We start from the raw sequence: 12,879 nt of genomic DNA, 5'->3' as shown, positions 1-12,879 counted from the left end.
AATTATTGAAAAACTCTCTGACGGTTGTTTTATTGAAAGCAGTGGCTCTGGACAAACTAGTTGATTCAGGCTGACGTAATGATAAATTTGCATGCCTGTGAAAAAAAACCTTCAACCGATCATAACTTTCAGTTTTGTTTAAAGTCCAATTTTCAGGAATTACTTTATTATTAGCAACAGCATGTTGGTAAGCTAAGTTTCGCGTTGCTTTTGAAGTTAAACCATAATTTAACTTTGAAGCATGCAGTAAATAAGCTTTAAGCACATGCTCTTCTTCATTGGAAAACACCTGGCAAGAAACATGGTTTGCCTTAAATTCTATTTTGCCATCTTCTGATTTTTTATATTTATCTACATATCTGCCTAAAGTTTTTCGGTCGATTCCATACTCAGTAGCTACAGCTCTTATTCTTTTACTCTTTTCAGTTACTAACAAAACAGCAGATTTCATTTTGGTTGGCGATACCTTGCATCTTTTATTATTTGACTTCCACAAAAAACACATCTTAAAAAGTTAACTCATATTTTAACAACCATAAAAAAAGTATTATAGTTAGAAATAGAGTATCTCCAACTTTGCTAATTCTATTAATATACCATAGTAGACTCTTTCTTATTCTATAATTCCATAATCTAATCTCACTCACAATGTGTAATAAAATATTTATGTGTAGTGTGTAAAAGTAAAACATTTGATATAATTCAAGGATTGATTAAAAGTAATAATGGATTAGACAATATTAATTTTATAAACTAATTTTGGGGGGAAATCATTATTTCTAACTTAATTTGTTAATTTTCATATCATAAAATATTAAATACTTAAGTTATATTGAAATCAACAGTAAGTGATGAATTTGAAAAATGGGTTAAAATTTGTTAGTTTGCCAACAAAACATGAAAGCAAATTTTAGTTGTGTTTAGTTTTAGCAGAAACACAGTGTTCCAAATGAATATTATTTTCATTGCTTTAAGTGACTTTGATTGCAAGTTAAAGAAATCTTTAATCTGAATTGAAAGCAACATTTATATTTAAAACTAATTAAATATTGCACATTTAAAAAATAAAACACTATCACATGAAACTAAATAGGGAGGTTTGACCTGGGCCAAACCTCCCAGAATTGATGTGGGTCAAACCTCCCTTAACAACCATTTTGGAAAAAGAGTTAAAAAACACATTACAATCACAAGTTAAAGTAAAAAGTAACTACACTGTCTTTTAGCATGTTAATTTAAGTATACAAACAATTAAACTTTTTTCTATATATGTTACTGACAAATGGCACGGGACAGATGAACTTGCAACAACAGAAAAAACTTTTTGGGCTGAAAAAAATATCACTGGTGATTACTCCTAGATTCTAGTTGCAAATGGCTAACAGACAGAAATAACAGGTTATTCTACTTGATGTTGTGTTGCCATCTAGTGCTCATCAGTCAAATACATGTTTAAATATGAAAAAGGTAGGGTGGGCCAAACCTCCCCTATGGTCAAACCTCCCTTGTTTCCCAGTGTGCGATTGCGATTCAAACGTTTAATTACAAAAGTTTATATACATCAACCTTATTTAACAAAATAATGGGAAAATTATGAAGTATTGCCTAGCGATAATACTTCATTGCTTTCTAAACTAATTAAATTGATAGATCATAACTATATTAAAATTGAAGAAATAATGTTTGGCAGGTATTAAATAGTTCGCGAGTTTTACTTGTAAAATAAAACGCTAGAATATAATAATCCATTGAACGAAAGCAAAATAGTTGAAAAAAATTATAATTTTTGAATATATCGAAACAATTATTATTAAAAAAAATTTTAAAAATAAGTATTTTTTTAAATTTCATAATTCAAAATGACCGCTTCCGTTGAAATTTTGTATTTGCTATTTAAATGCAGTTAAAAATGATGCACAAAAAAAAAACAATGTTTGCCTTACAATTCAATTTTTTTACGACGATTATTGAGTAATAAAATTAATTTTAAAGAAAAATATCAAATAATAATTAATATTTTATATAGGATAATAATCGGATGAAATTTGTAAATCCGATGCGTGCACTGTTTTCTTTCTTTCTATTTCTTAATTTTTTTTTATTGCTTAAAAAGTTTCTGATATACACAAACAGTAAAATGGAGCCGTAAAGGCTAAGGGGATGGAGCGTTCGATTTCCAATGAGGTGAACAGGGTTCGAATCCCAGCGATGGCTGGTCGATACGAATTCCGTATCTGGCTTGCACCGACCACAGTGCTGACCTGAAATATGCTCAGTGGTAGACGGATCATGGGTTAAAGTCTCCTTGCCGTCTGGCTAACCGTGGGAAGTTTACGAAGTTTTCCTCTCCATGTAACGCGAATGTGGGTGAGTTCCATCAAGAAGTCCTCCACGAAGGCAAATTTGATCCAGAAGTTCCCTTGTCTTCTGGTTTGGGTCCAAAATTGCAAGACTACGGAGTTGAACATTAGTAGTCGTATACCCAAAAATTGGGTCGGCTGTTCAACGACGGTTGTAAAAAATTAAATATAAAACAGTTAAAATAAGCTTAAGAGATCAGAACTTGTGATCGCTTTCTTGACTAAACTATTCGAACCCAATTTTGCAAAATGTGACTACCTCGCACCAAGTAAGTCCAAGTAAGAAAGGTATTCCGTGTTCATTCAGTGTGGATTTTGTGACATTAATTTTTGAGGTCAACCCTTCAAACAAAGGTACATAATATCACATCATTAAAACAAAAGTTAGCTTTTTTTGTTTACTTTTTTAGATTACTATACGATACTCCCTTTTCCAACAAGGATCTAGCAATTTTACTCTTTTCAAAGTACAGGGGTGGGGTTGTGGATGTCCTAAACTTGTTTTGTACAGGGCATTTAGGTTTTACTGTCTAAAACTGTCCTAAACTGTCTTAAGTGTCCAAAACCTAGAGCATTGGTAAAAGGAAAAAATTCCATACGTGTAACCATTGTACACATAATAATTAGATATATTAATAAATATTTTATATTTTTGATACAATTTGTTTTTAGGAAAATAATAGAATAGGAAAAGATTTATAACTTTTGAAGCTCCGCAATTCATTGAACAACAAAAATAATATCCCTTAAATATGAATAAATATGCTTTTAATACTGATAAGTTATGTTCTTGCATAAGGTTAAATAACGCAATATTAAAAATAATAATAAAACGATTCCTGTTTCTTGTTTAAAAATTAACATTTTATTTCTCACAATATATTTTATAAATTGCGTCATAATTTGAATAAAAGAGATTCAAACAGTTTAAGACAAAGGGGTTTTGGACAAGACGGTTTAAACCAGTGTTTCCCAACCTTTTTTGTGCCGTGCCCCACTTAAGCCTTTCTAAAATTCTTATGCCCCCCTGTGTGACATACACATAATTTTTAATATTAAAAAATTGAATTGTTCACATAAGAAACTTAAATGATAGGTTTCAGTGAGAAATCTCTTGAAAATTGTTGACGAAACACAGTAAGTAAAATTTCGACTTATAATGAAAAATTCAAATTCGAAATAATTTTCATAAAGATTTTTCTATAATAATTTAATATTTTAATTTAGAGAGATGCGCTTGCTGCACAGAGATTTTATGTTAGTTTCCAATTTGGTTAGCTTCAGCCTCAAGTCTCCCCACTGTGTTATATCCAGGCGATTTCCTTTTTTTTTTTACCAGTAAATCATTTACAGCACTAAATCCACATTCAGTTAAATATGAAGATGGAAACGATAACAATAGTTGTTTTGCATATTTGGTTGAATTTGGGTATTTGATTTCTGTTTCCTCACAAAGCCATGCCATCACTCCTTTTATATAAAATAAAGTTCTAACTGACTTATCATTTTGCATTTCTGAGAGTTCTTCTTGATACTGCATATTTCATATAACAGGCAAATGCACTAACATTGGCTGCATCATCCGTGTTGAAAAATCTATTTGTTTTAAATCAGAAAATCTTTCTTCTAAATCAGCCGATAGAATTTTCAGATGATCGACAATAACAAGTAAAAGCGGCATCATTTACTTTTAATTTTTGGGGACAGTTAAACTGATCCAAGTTTTTGTTTTCAGACTTAATTCAATAAGGGTAATGAAACCAAATATCTTCGTTTTTGTATCAACAAGAGTTTTATTTGTTCCTTGAAGTTGCTTTTTAATATATATTAGACGATATTAGATATCGTCTAAATAACTTACAAATGCTTTACCTTCGACTGTTAACAAATACTTCATATCAGGTTTGTCGCTTAAAAAATCACTAAGAGTATCAAGCAGTTCCATGAATTTTTTCAAGCAGTTCCCTTTAGAGAGCCATCTTACTTCAGAGTGAAGTAAAAGTCTCACATGGTCAGCATTTTGTTCTTTACAAAACAGCTTGAAGAGGAGCTCACATTTGGCATTAGATTTAATAGCATCGATACACTTTATTACTGAATGTAAGTACTTCATTTAGAGCAGGCGAGATGTTTTTAACTACCAAGTTTCTCCCTATGCATAACTTTATTCCCAATGCAATAACACAATGCACAAGAATCATTTCTGGATTCTCATCTTTCATCAATTTTAAGTAGCAATTTTTCTTGCCCATCATATTAGGAGCACCATATGCAGCACAAGATGTTATATTTTTCATTAGTATATTATTGACATCTAAGTAGTTTTTTTTAGCTTATTATATAATATCTTTGGAGGTAGTGATGCTTTCTAATCTTTTACACATCAACATTTCTTCAGCAAAATGCCCTTTATCAATATATTTTACATAAGTTATCAATACTGCCACACTGTCTATCAAAGTTGATTCATCCATTTTCACTGAGAATTTTCTTGTTTTTAGCTTGTCAACAAGTTGTTTTTCAATATCTTCACTCACTTCGTCTATTCTTCTGCTCACAGTATTGTTATTGAGTGGCATAGCTTTTACATCTTTTTCAAGAACCGTTTTAAGAAATGCTGATATTGACGGTTTTATTTAATTATTTCCTATAGTATGATTTCTTCCAAATTTAGCGATGAATAAAGAAATTTCATAACTAGCCTCAAGAATACAATTATGGGTTGAAGTGTGAGCAGTAAATAAAGACTGTTGCATTGCAAGCATAAAAGACATACTATGGTATCTATCACTGAATGTTGCGACGGGCCATTCAGATGCGGGCATTGTTTAGCGAAATTTTAAAGCGTCAAGGGGTCTACGCTGCAGCAGGGAGGTTAGTTAATTTGACGACGCCAAAAACCCAGTTGATGTTTTGGTCTCATCAAACGAATTTATAATATTCATTGACCGCAATTAGTTAAAAATTTGCTTTTTTTCTTACAATGTTGGCACCGAAATCTAGCATTGTATTTAAATGGCCCGGAGCAAATAGGTAAAACTCTTGTCGAGTCCATTTTCGAATTGCCCCCCAGTGGGGCGTGGGCCCCACGTTGGGAAACACTGGTTTAAACAGTGGACCAGGGTTGTCATACGTAATATTTTCAATACTACAGTAGTATTTTTCACCAAAAAATAGGGATGGTGGCATTTTTCGTAGTATTTTTTTAAAAAGTGGTATGTTGCGTTTTTTCTTTCTCTTATCAATTTTTAAATCAAAGAGAAGAAGTTTTTTAAAAAAGAAAAAAGTGAATTTTGAAATAGCCAACTGGATACATCTTGATTTCCATACTGACCGCGATAAACTGCCAGATATGGAAGTCACACACAAAAAACGAATTATTTTAGCTTCGCTTTATTCTTAGCGTCACTTTAAATAGCGATATGGGATTTTTTATTTATTTTCCTCATTTAAGTTTGATTTTCTACAAATTGATACACAAGAGACATTTATGGATACACACTATTCTCACAAGACGATTTAAATCTTTATTACTACGCTTCTACCTGAAGTAAAAGTGTACAAAAGGGAAAAGATTCAATTTTAATATTATTTTATTCTTAATAATATATCCTTTTATTTTATCCTTTCAATAGTATTATTATCCATTTAATAGTATTTTATCCTTTTAATAATATTTAAACTTTCAAAATACTACTGTAGATGGTGCTTAAAAATGTGTAGTATTTTTTCAGCTAAAGTTGCAGAGTTGTTTTATTTAAAAGTCTGGCAACCCTGCCCTGGATTAATCCATTCTGTCCTAAACCTCGACAACTCTGGATATTCCCTGATAAGTAAACTAATTATAATCTACAAAAAATAAATAACACTAATTAATAAATGTTAAAAGAAATTAGTTTCTTTAATTAATAAATTCAAAGAATTAATTACGCTGTAATCAATATTTTGTACAATATTAGAATATATTTATTGGTACATCTAGTCCATGTAGGTCAGCGACATTCAGAAGAATATTTAAGAATTTCAGTCTCATTCATTTGAAAGCTGTAAAATAAAAATAATAAAAAATAAAAACTTTGATATGAATACGGCTTTGAAACTAGAGTTTCGTCACGCTTCGGGCAAAGAACGAGTTAAAATAGAAAAAAGGAAAATTGATTTTACACATAATGAAAAAGATTATCGCTAAGCGATCTACAAAAAGCTGTCTTCTTTTATAAGATGATTGTTCTTGCATTTTTATTTTAGATAATTAAAGAAATTAACAGATTGGATAAATTGCAATTTTACTTCTTTTTTTTTCAGGGTTTCTGACCCACTCACAAACCCCCCCCCCCCCAAAAAAAACCCAAGCTGGTTTTTTTTAAAAACCACCTAAAAAAAACAGTATAACCCGGACTCAAATGGGTTTTTTTTTTAAATAGTTTTAAAGGATTTCATATTTATAGTGATTCTGGAATTTTCAAATCAAAACTAACTATAAATACATTGTTTAAAGAGTAATTCCTGAAACTACTAAGAAAATTGTTAAATAAACAGTAATTCTGTACAAGGTTTGTTGATTTAAATCAGATTGATTTAAATCAAATGATTTTTTCTATATATGCATGATTTAAAAAGTTAAAAAAACAGTGTTTTAAATTATTGATTGATACTTTTATTGTTATTTTTTCTTAGTTTTAAAATTTATTTTAAATAAATTGTTGCATTAATTAATTTTAGTTAACGAAATTACTTTATTTCTTGGTGTGTGTTTAATTCCGAAACATTTGAAATTACATATTTAAAAATCTTTTGATTTTTGAGATTGAAAGTACAGATTAATTAAAGATTAAAGTAAATATTTAATGCTGTCCTAATATAGACTTGCATAGCTGTAGAAAGTAATTAATAAACAAGAAATTTTAATTAAAATTTTACCATTTGATTGAAAAAGCATGGAATTAAAATCTACATTATATTTTAGTGGTGGAAAATGGTATATTTTTAAAAGGCTTGAGGTTATCTTAAAAAGAAATTACCCTAATATGCCGAAAATAGGGTTTAAAGTCTCTATTTCATTAGTCTTTAAATTTCAATCATGCATTTGTTTCAAAATGGTTGCTATGCATTCAAAGCTATGTATTACAATGGAAAATTGTTTTAAGTATTTAGCTAAAATATTGTTATAATATATAGTTTTTAAAGTTTTTATATTAATTTAATTTTGATTAGACATTTATAAAGTTTTTTTAAACATGAATCAAAGTTCTTACAGTGTATTAGAATAAAAACCAAAAAATCCGATTTAAATAAATAAAAACTGATTTTCTTTATTTATTTTTTTAAAAAAATCACAAACCCTGGTTCTGTAGTTAGATGGCCTTTCTTTATGACTAAAAGATGAAGCTAAAACTTATGAATGTTTAATAATAAATAAATAAAACAGAAAACAGCATATTTCTCTGTTCCCAATATTATGATTTTATATATACTCAAAAAAAGAATTAATTTCAGAATCTTTTTTTAATACATAGCATGAAAAGATGGTACTACATTAAAATTAAAAAAATTTTCAGTTTCATTCATAACTTAATTATTATTTTCGTATAAAAGTTATTTTTTTAAATAAAATTGTTCTCTTATGAATTAAAAATTAAATCTAAAACGTGTTAACTAGGTATAATATCATAAAATACCCAAAAAAGCCCAATAAAACCAACCAGGGTTGTTTTTTTTTAAAGCCTGGTTTTTTTTTTATACCCTGTTTTTAAAATTATTACCTAAATATTTATAATCATTAAATATTTATAATTATTAAATGTTTAGTGTAAATTAGAAAAATTAGGTATTTGATTTTGACAGCAATTGTCAAAAAGAGGATTTGACATCAAAATGATTAAGGAATATTATCAATTAATTAATCATTTGTAAATTCACATGCACTTTTATTTATATTTACTTCATATTTACAATAACTTATAGCTATTTTTTATGCCAGAATTTAGGGTTTTGATATTTGTCAAAAAAGGGTTTTTGACATGGTTAAAACTGTATAAAACTCGCAATTGTCAAAAACTTGCAACTGTGAAATATTCATAGATTCATCATTGTTAAGTAAGCTTCATTAAATCCAGTAATTAACATTAAAAATAAAATTAATTAATATTAAAACATATTTCGGTACTACAGTGTTCTCCTTAGGAATGAAAAAGGTACTTCCTCTCAGGAAAGAGCACTCTGAATTTTGAAAGGGGAATCACTTAGCACCTTAAAATTTATCAATTGTGTAATTCCATGCAATAACTTAATTTGATCCTCAACAATTTTTAAGTTACCTTCTTAAACTATTTTTGTGTATACTTCAAAAAATAATTCTCTCTCATTTAAAGTAAGAGAAAATTAAAGACATGCTAAAAGACAGTCTCTGTGTAAGAAAAAAATTTCAAGAAAAGTACACTAAAGGATTAATTAACTCTCAACTTAAAAACTTTTTTCTCCAGTTTAAACTGAAAATTATGAGAATAAACATTTAAAACTGCAGTTTATAAAAAAATAAAAGATATTTACATAAAAAAATTAATTTTAGAATCTAAAATCACTTGAAAAAAATTATTAATACATCAAGCTCTAAAAAAAAGAGATACTCATAAAAGAGATAAAAATTTAACTTGTTCAGAACACTCTTAACAAAGTAAATATTTGTAAAAGTAAGCAGAATTAAATCCATAAGCACAAATAATTTTACCTGTGTGTAATTAATGTTTAAACAGTGAATTAATTATTTTCAAAATGGGTAATGACTAAAAAGGCAGTGTTTTTAAGGGACGGCTGCTTATTTTTACAAAAAGGGCAACGAGGGCATATTTATAGGGATCAAGGCCAGGCCACCCTTCTAAAAATACTTAGGGAGAATACTGGTTACTATACAAAGACCTTCACAACAAAGAGCATAAAAAACTGCTGTTTTGTAAATTCAAATTATAACAAACTGTTAAGTTATTTATTTTATTTTATAACCTTTATTGAACAGCCAACCCAATTTTTTTTTATTTACATTTACTGATATTCAACTCCGTAGTCTTGTAATTTTGAACCCAATCCAGAAGACAAGGGAAATCCTGAATTAAGTATAGGAAGAAATATTGCTTTCGTGGAGGACTTTTTGACGAAACTAACCCGCATTTGCATTACATGGAGAGGAAAACCTTCCACAGTTAGCGTGACGGCAAAGGGACTCTAACCCATGATCCCTCTACCACTGAGGATATTTTGCGTCAGTACTGTGGTTGGTGCAAGCCAGATACGGAATTCGTATCGACCAGCCCTCACTGGCATTCGAACCGGTTCATTAAAATAATTTTAGACTACATAATTGAAAATTAAAATAAATTATATACATAAAATATAAAACTTTTTCTGATTAATTGATCAGGTCGAGACTCGATTTGGCGCCTGGATATTTAAATTTTAAAATAAATTTTGGTAAGTCAAGCGCAAACAAAAAGTCGCCAAAAAATGTAGACCTCTACAAGTTTTTCATTTTTAAATGCTGAACAACATGAATGTTCAAAAAAATATTAAATAAAAATAAACAAAATTATAAAATAAAAATAAAAAATTTAAATTGAATTTCTAAATTTCTTTATGTCTGGCTAACTGAATAAAATAACAAAATTCATTTTAAAATAAAACTAATTGTTACAAACATATAACAGTTAATTCAATGAGAATTAATTCAATCAAGTCTTATAAAACTATTTTTAAAGATTATTTTTTATATTTAAATACCCAAACTTTTAATATAGCATAAGTAAATATTAATTAAGTTGAATGTATAAGCACAAATTTTCAATTCAATACTCTAACAGTTTTTTTTTTTTTTTTATATAAATTACACTGAAATTGGTCCTTAAGTAGCATGTCCAAAAATAAATGCAAGCTGAAAAAATTTCACAATTTTTACATTTATAATTACATTTATAATTTGTACATATTGACACCTCTATATTCAAATTTAATTTTAAATATTTATCTAATATATTAAAAAAGTTACTTTCAACTTCAATTAAGTCAAAACTTCAAAAATTTAATCAGATAGGCTTGTTTAAAATTAAATAAGTAGAAAAGAAACTTTTAATTTACACTTAAAAGAAAGCATTATTCAATAATTGAAATTGTGAATATTTAATGCAAACTAGCGCAATTTCAAAATTATAATACGTCACTTTATTGACATCTTCGAAATTGATTTAAAATTTTTCCAAAAAAGTTATTTCATATTTCAATATGCCAAAATTTAATCAACAGGTAAGGGACAGGTTTGTTTACAATTAAATAAAATATGCAAACAAGACAAGTCGCTTTTACATTCAAGAATTGCATTACAGAAAAGTTATTATTCATGTAACTTATGAAAATTTATAATTCTGGAACAGTTTTAATAAGTTATTTTAAGGACATTATCTTTGAATAAGATTGAAAAAAAGTTTTAAAGAATTCACACAAGGTTATTCGGAACTTCAATAATGATAACACTATTAATGATTTGATGCTTACAAACAAGAATCCTCTAATTTATATCTATACGATTGTAAAAACGTATCTAAAAGTAGAAATCATGAATACCAAATGATCATTGAAACAAATTTTAATAAGTTACTTTATGAACATTTTCATCTTCGCATTTGGTTTTAAAAATAAAAAAGGTTAAAACCTCAATAATGTCAACACCGTCGAGACAGTTTTGTTTACAAATAATAAGTATACACATATCAAGTATATTTTAACTAATTTCAAAAATAAGAATATTTACTTTACGAACAAATAATGTATGAATTGAACAGCACGATTCTTCCCTTAATAAGAAAAATAACAAATATCCAATTTACCTGTAAAGGTAGAATATCCCAATGTTGAAATCATGAGTAAAAATTCGAAGAACACACATACACTACATTAATCCACAAGGTAAGGCGTTTTGAAAATTCACATTAAGAAGAATAATTCCTGATAGAGCACACGGGGACAAAAAATTAAATAAATCCATGGATCACAACATATCACTTAATATTTGAAGTCATATTTATAACACGTACGAAATTCACCACGACTCAAAATATTTGTGGCGTGCGCTGCGATTAGTTACGAGAATTGGTAAGTAGGGAAAAATATAGCCTCGTTCACCTGTTTCTGAACTTTTCTGCATCACTTAACAAGAAAATGTCTGTTTCGATTAAAAAAGCATTTAACTTATACAAAAAGGCACATTTTAAGTGATCTGATGAACTTTAAAAATTATTGTCGTGTTTATAAACTTGAAAAGATAATGCTTTTGAATTTTTATAAATATATCAAAACTTAGTTCTAAAAAGTTTCAAGCTTATACTGCCATCTAGTGAGGGGAGACCTAAACTCATTGAAAACAACAAAAATTTCTAAGGTCAGAAGAATTTGTAAGAAACAGCTACTTGATTAAATACTAAATTGATATTATAAATCTATATATTGAATTTATATTAATAAATAGATAGAATTGGTTGTTTCAAAAAAAATGTTTTTTTCTTCATTTGTTTCTTTCCAATCGTGCTTTTTGTTTGTTTGTTTTTTAAACTCAATTTTTATTATTTATTTTTTTTAAATCGTGTGATATTATTGCAATTGGATACCTGCGACTGATTTCCTAGTTGATAAATTGTCAATTTAAAATTAGCTACTACACACACACGACTGACGTTGCTTACAGGAATTTAAACCAGATAAATTGTGATTTAAATCAATTAAATTTGATTTAAATCAGAAGGTTTAGCAGAATCACTTTCACATCGTCTCCAGTTGCAATTACCTAATTTGAAATTCTTTTTATCATTTATTTATAATAATGAATTAAAATCCCAAATCCAATTACTTTTTACACATCTGTGTAGTTATTTATTAATTTATTTTATTTATTTATTTATTATTGTTTGTTCTTTGAACTTATTATTATCAGTTTTTAACTCCTTTTTTACATCTAAGTACAATTTTCCAGTTTTCCTGCCTAAGGGTTTTCAGTGGAAGTTCATAGCCCGGATCCGAGACATTTTTTTAGTAGTAATAGAGTAATAATAATAATCACAGTATCAGTTGTAAATATACCTAATTTATAAATCGTACTGTCGAATTAATAACTCTTATTTACTCTAAAGCTTATAAAATTCTTTTCTGTGTAAAATTATTTGAATTATTTTTAAATTTCCAATTTCAAAAATATGACAAAATTTAATAATCTCTTACCGATTCAAAATTTTAACAATTTAAAGTTATGATTCCTTAGTCAATAATGTAGTGGTAGATTTTTCAAAGGGGAATTGCTGGAAATTCCCCCATTCTCGGTGCAAGCTGAAAAAATTTCTCAAATTAAAGTCTGCAAATAAAAAGTAGAAATGTGATAGGAACTTTTCTTTTCTAGCTGGCACGTGATTTAAAATTCTCTAATGAATAAAAAAAGAATGTTTTTCGTATTAATTTAAATTAATAATTTGCTAAAGAAAAATATTAT

At 27.9% G+C, this 12,879-nt stretch overlaps 1 protein-coding gene across 1 annotated transcript in view; it reads right to left on the bottom strand.

Annotated features, from left to right (window-relative positions):
- Window positions 1–11,759, bottom strand: part of LOC107457389 (uncharacterized) — a 168,801-nt gene extending 157,042 nt beyond the window's left edge. Inside the window, exon 1 of the mRNA XM_087158681.1 lies at window positions 11,231–11,759. The gene's annotated coding sequence lies outside the window, so the exon portion shown is untranslated. The remainder of the gene's footprint in view (window positions 1–11,230) is intronic.
- Between the last annotated feature and the right edge of the window lie 1,120 nt (window positions 11,760–12,879).

The sequence above is a fragment of the Parasteatoda tepidariorum genome, chromosome 3, assembly GCF_982258835.1.
Source record: "Parasteatoda tepidariorum strain Cologne lab strain chromosome 3, Ptep-v5.0, whole genome shotgun sequence".
NCBI classification, from domain to species: domain Eukaryota; kingdom Metazoa; phylum Arthropoda; class Arachnida; order Araneae; family Theridiidae; genus Parasteatoda; species Parasteatoda tepidariorum.
This window is presented reverse-complemented; position numbering and strand designations above follow the sequence as displayed.